The sequence below is a fragment of the Dendrobates tinctorius genome, unplaced genomic scaffold (genome assembly GCF_039654945.1).
Source record: "Dendrobates tinctorius isolate UK_male_01 unplaced genomic scaffold, ASM3965494v1 ptg000154l, whole genome shotgun sequence".
Taxonomy (NCBI): domain Eukaryota; kingdom Metazoa; phylum Chordata; class Amphibia; order Anura; family Dendrobatidae; genus Dendrobates; species Dendrobates tinctorius.
The window spans coordinates 4,568,583-4,574,582 of NW_027361821.1; the positions used below are offsets into that span (position 1 = coordinate 4,568,583).

General features: G+C 49.3%; 1 protein-coding gene across 2 annotated transcripts in view; it reads right to left on the minus strand.

The window, feature by feature from the left end:
- Window positions 1-5,242, minus strand: part of ATP1B4 (ATPase Na+/K+ transporting family member beta 4) — a 170,399-nt gene extending 165,157 nt beyond the window's left edge. Inside the window, exons 1-2 of one of the 2 annotated variants that reach the window (XM_073547592.1) lie at window positions 4,538-5,242; window positions 2,666-2,793 (exon numbers count right to left, since the gene is read on the minus strand). The gene's annotated coding sequence lies outside the window, so the exon portion shown is untranslated. The remainder of the gene's footprint in view (window positions 1-2,665; window positions 2,794-4,537) is intronic. The other variant, XM_073547591.1, reaches the window with a different exon arrangement.
- Window positions 5,243-6,000: the final 758 nt, after the last annotated feature.

The following is a 6,000-nucleotide window of genomic DNA, read 5'->3' on the forward strand; positions in this document are numbered from 1 at the left end:
ATAAAGATACTATAGCAGCCTGGCTCCCATTGTAGTGCCCATCTGAGCCTCCCGGTGAAGGATATATCATGATCCGCTCACATGGCCATCATCCCTGACTCCAAGGTGATCCTGCTGTCCGCGCTGTCGGAGGAGACGGTGATGGATCTGAAGCATTCCTGGTTCCATCACAATCTCCTCATGAAATTACTTAATTTCCAGTCAGCTTCCAGCACATCACTTCTGGTGGAACGTCATGTGCGAGTTTTAAAGTGCTCCTCGGGGCTCTGCCGAGTACTCCTGTGTCCGTGGGAAAAGCCCACTTTGTATGCCTCGTACACACTTGGCTCCGCTCTGTACATCCAGTACACATATGGCTCCACTCCGTACACACACGGCTCCGCATACCCCATACACACGCGGCTCCGCTGCGTACACCAAGTACACACACGACTCCGCTCCGTACACCTCGTACACACGCGTCTCCGCTCCGTACACCCCGTAGACGTGCGGCTCCGCTCCGTACACACGCGACTCTGCTCCGTACGCCCTGTACACACACGGCTCCGCCCAGTACGCCACATACACGCGCTGCTCCGCTCTGTACACCTCGTACATGTGATTTCGCTCCGTACACCTCATACACACGTGGCTCCGCTCTGTACACCTCATACACATGGGGCTCCGCTCTGTACACCTCGTGTACGCGTGGCTCCGCTCCATACACCTCGTACACCCTCGGCTCTGCTCTGTACATCTCATACACGCGTGGCTCTGCTCTGTACACCTCGTATACACAGCTCCAATCCGTACACCTCGTACACACACGGCTCCATACACCTCGTACACACACGGCTCCGTACACCTCGTACACACATGGCTCCGTAAACCTCGTACACACACAGCTCCGCTCCGTACACCTCGTACACGCGCAGCTCCGATCTGTACACCTCATACACTCACGGCTCTACTCCGTACGCCTCGAACACACACGGCTCTGCTACATCCACACTGTAAAACCCTCCTTATCTCACACAGAAACTTTACCTCATCCAGCCAGCACCATGACAACCAGCACAGCAGGGTCCTGCAGAGTGCAGACAGACACAGAGGCAGGCATGGCCCCTGATCATGTGACCCCTGACTCCTCCCCTCTCTCAGGTCCTGTGCGCACAGAACACACAGCTGAGCCACATAGACAGGAGGCCCCTGACTCCTCCCTTCTCACAGGTCCTCTGCGCACAGAACACACACAGCCCAGCCACATCATTGCAGGCTGCGGTGCGTTTATCTGGGACGGCGAGCATGGCGTTGGTGGATGAGGGGGCGTGGCGGCGGGGGTGTCAAAAACGGGACTGTCCCGCGGAAATCGGGACGGTTGGAACTTGGGAGCCTTGAATTAGCCATGCGGTGCTGGAGGCTGCAGGGGCCCCCTCTCCCCCGTTCAATGAATGGGCTGCACGGGCGGTAGGTCCGCCCCTGCCTTAGAGCGATGTGGGGAGGATGGAAATTTTGCTAAGGACAACATATAAATCTAAATCTCAACATTTATTCTTATAACAGAGTTATTATATATTAATGGCACATCTGAGCCAATCAGCTGACTATAAAACGCTGCATCATAAGGAAGGGGATTCTCTCACATTTTATCTTTAGCTTGCACAAGTATATTTGTATTTATATTTTGCTAACCACATTGATTAAAGGTCTGGTAACCTTCCAGCAGAAACATAAAAGAACTTGTACAAGTAAACCATGCATTGGAATCATAATGCTGAAACCCCTTATAATGACTGTTTAACAAGATGTTGCTCCAGAACATGGAATCATTGATTCCTACATGGCGGATGGATAGAGACATTTAGAGGGTAGATTACATAAATCCCCTCAAACAATAGAATATTGTTTCATTAAAATACAGTATTTTCAAGTCAGAAATGTATTCAGAACTAATATACAAAGACTAGGTAATGATATAAACCATTTTACAAACTTGTTTGGGCCCAAGTTTGTCACGTCGGTAACTCGCACGCCTTCTCAGAGCTATCCTACTCACTGCACCATCCAGAGGCGTATCTAGGCTCTCTGGCACCCGGGGCAAGAATTCGGCTCGGCGCCCCCCCCCCCCCCCCCCAAGTACATATACGACTTGCACACTTTGCCATGTACCCACGAGCTGCTCCTCCTAATGCTCTCAATGTTCAGTAAAAAACCGAGAGAAGCAGGAAGAGAAGCTCGTTGTCAAGTATGAAAATCGCACATGAGTGAAGTGTCCGTGTGATGACTACTGGAACCTGCAGAGTCCTGACATTGCAGCTTCTGAATTCTCACAACGAATGCACTGCACACATTTAGGATTCTCCCTTGCCGATGTACAGTGATGTCAGCACAAGTATGTGATTTATATACTTCTGGCCACACTCCGACTAGACGTGCCCGGCCTCGCTCCGTTCATTATCATTGAGTGAGGCCACACATGTCTAGTCAGCATGTGACCGCATGTATGTAAATTACCGGCACAAGAGAATCCTGACAGCGTTCAGTGAGCACTGTGAGAATTCAGAAGTCTGCAGTCACATAGAATGACAGCAGACTCCGTACAAACCTGGACAACCCCTTTAATGTTCCTAACAAATAAAAACATGAGAATTAGTCAGTATCACAAATAATATTTACATCCAAGTACCTTATAGATGACGTCTCTGGAGTCGTTCTCCTTTTCTTCTAGACCCCATGATGAGTTTTCTCATCCACAGCCGTCTCTGTAGACTTCCATCTTCTCCGGTCTTCTGCAGCAAATCTCCACACGACACCCTTAAAGATAGAAGTGTCATTATAATGCTCCTAAATAAAAAATGTCTGCAATATACTGTCCCCTCACACTATTCCCCTCCCTCCTCATACTGTCTCCTCTAACATCTCCCCTGTTCACCATACTGTCTCCTCATATATTTACCCCCTCACTCTCTATACTGTCTGCTCACACATATCCCCGACTCCCCATACTGTGTCCACTCACATTAACCCATTCGCTCCCCATACTGTCTGCACCAATCCCCCATACTGTTTCCTCATACATACTCTTTATTTTGTGTCCTCAAATCTCCCCACACATTAAATCCCCCCATCCCCAATCCCCCACATACATTAAGTACCCCCATCCCCATTCCAAATCCCCCCACACATTAACCCAATCCCCACTCATTAACCCCCATCAGCACTCCAAATACCCCCACACATTAACGCCCCCATACATTAACCCCCATCCCCATTCATTAACCCCCGCACACATTAACCCAATCCCCACTCATTAACCCCATCACCACTCCAAATCCCCCCACACATTAAATAACCATCTGCACTCCAAATACCCCCACACACATTAACCCCAACCCCACTCATTAACGCCCCCATACATTAACCCCCATCCCCATTCATTAACCCCCGCACACATTAACCCAATCCCCACTCATTAACCCCATCACCACTCCAAATCCCCCCACACATTAAATAACCATCTGCACTCCAAATACCCCCACACACATTAACCCCCATCCCCACTCATTAACGCCCCCACACATTAATCCCCATCCCCATTCATTAACCCCCGCACACATTAACCCAATCCCCACTCATTAACCCCCGCACACATTAACCCAATCCCCACTCATTAACCCCCATCACATTAAATAACCCCCATCTCCACTCCAAATCCCCCCACACATTAACCCCATGGCATTCCCACTCATTAACCCCCATCCCCACTCTAAATACCCCCACACATTAACCCCATGGCATCCCCACTCATTAACCCCATGGCATCCTCACTCTAAATACCCCCACACATTAACCGCCATCCCCTCTACAAATCCCCCCCATCTCCACTCATTATCTCCCATCTTCGGTGGTTCTTCAGCTCCACAGAGGAGCACACTTACCACCAGCGTTTGCTTTGGGCGCCGGGGAGTGACGTCAGCAGCGTGATCACATGACCTGATCACGCTGCTGACGTCGCTCTGGCCCGGCGGTCAGAGCTTCAATTGTACAGGCGTCTGTATAGACGCCAGTACAATTGCTCCCTGGGAGCCGGCACGGCCTCCTTCTCTGCGCCGGCTGTCAGCTTTACAGCTGACAGAGAGAACCGCCGACTCTCAGGCGGGGGGCGGCAGAACGCAGCCGCCAGGGAGGACACTGCGGACCGCTGCATTAGGCGGCCCGACTGCGCCCCCCTGCTGGCTGCGCCCGGGGCAACTGCCCCGGCTGCCCCCCCCTAGATACGCCACTGGCACCATCCATTGCCAGGCCATTGTGCTGAACTGCCTCTGCAGCTCTCCCACCTCTGCTGAATTCCCATTGCTGGAGTGTCCACCTGGCTATAGTGAGGTGTGGACAGACTCTTCAGGATATATTAGGCAGCTCCTCCATCCACTCCTTGCCTGAACTTAGGTTCCTAGTTGCAGTCTGTCTCTAGAAAACTGTTTAAGTGTATGTTTGTTTGGATTCTCCTGTTACTGGCTCAGCTTATTCTCTCATTTCGTCTGACCTCTCTGCTCCTCACCCTGGCTTTGTATTCTGATCCCGTGCTTCCTGCCAGACCGCAGACCTGGTTTGACCACGTCTCTGTATTTGCCCTCTGCACCTCGAGTTCTGCCTCTGACCCTTTGGTTGTTGGCAGGTTTGTGGACTGCCTGGGAGTGGCTTCCCATGCTTCACCATCAGAGGCTCCAGTGAAAACCAGGTAGTTACTTAGTCACACCCATCCCAGGTAAGCCCGGACAGTGGAGCAGGGGGTCTATACGCATCGCTGTCACAGTTTGATCCCATTTCTATGCAATCAGAGTAATAATCAGTTGAACTCACAGACACAGGGAGCAGCGATGGTCATCACTCATAGCAGCATTCTTTATACTGTGATCGTTAGCTAGCCGTAGCACTTTGATTGACCGCCTGGTCTACAGCACATCTGCGCAGCTGTCAGTGTCAGGCGAGCCTAGAGTCTCTGATCACAATGTAGCGAACAGTGATTAAAACAGCTTTGTGCATTTCTTTATGACTGAGAGCTGGTGACTCCAGGTAGGAATAAGGTTCATGTTCTTCCAGTAGCCATGCTTTCTAGATAGCACAACAACAGTATTATTTTGCAGAATAGGTTCCCTTAGAAACACATCAGTGGTTTATATATGAATTCATGCCCGGACCATGGGCACATCAACAGCAGGTAGTGATAGTGCAGTGCACCCTTCTTTATCACCATGGTGTTCCAGGTCTTCTAGTTACATGCGCCTGTAAGAACAAAACATGAAAATTTAAAATGTTGGAAGCTGTATTAGAACTTGAAAAAATAAACTAACAAAATACAACTAGTCTAGAAGAAGGGTCCGGCGAGTGACGCCTTTGAGACAGACTCCCTATGCCCCCTCCTTACACAGAGTGCTCTCGAAATCCCCCTCTTACACACACACACAATATTCCTTATGTACAGTTGTGGCCAAAAGTATTCACACCCCTGCAATTCTGCCAGATAATACTCAGTTTCTTCCTGAAAATGATTGCAAACACAAATTCTTTGTTATTATTATCTTCATTTAATTTGTCTTAAATGAAAAAACACAAAAATAATTGTCCTAAAGCCAAATTGGATATAATTCCACACCAAACATAAAAGAGGGTGGACAAAAGTATTGGCACTGTACGAAAAATCATGTGATGCTTCTCTAATTTGTGTAATTAACGGCACCTGTAACTTACCTGTGGCACCTAACAGGTGTTGGCAATAACTAAATCACACTTGCAGCCAGTTGACATGGAATAAAGTTGACTCAACCTCTGTCCTGTGTCCTTGTGTGTACCACATTGAGCATGGAGAAAAGAAAGAAGACCAAAGAACTGTCTGAGGACTTGAGAAACCAAATTGTGAGGAAGCATGAGCAATCTCAAGGCTACAAGTCTATCTCCAAAGACCTGAATGTTCCTGTGTCTACTGTGTGCAGTGTCATCAAGAAGTTTAAAGCCCATGGCACT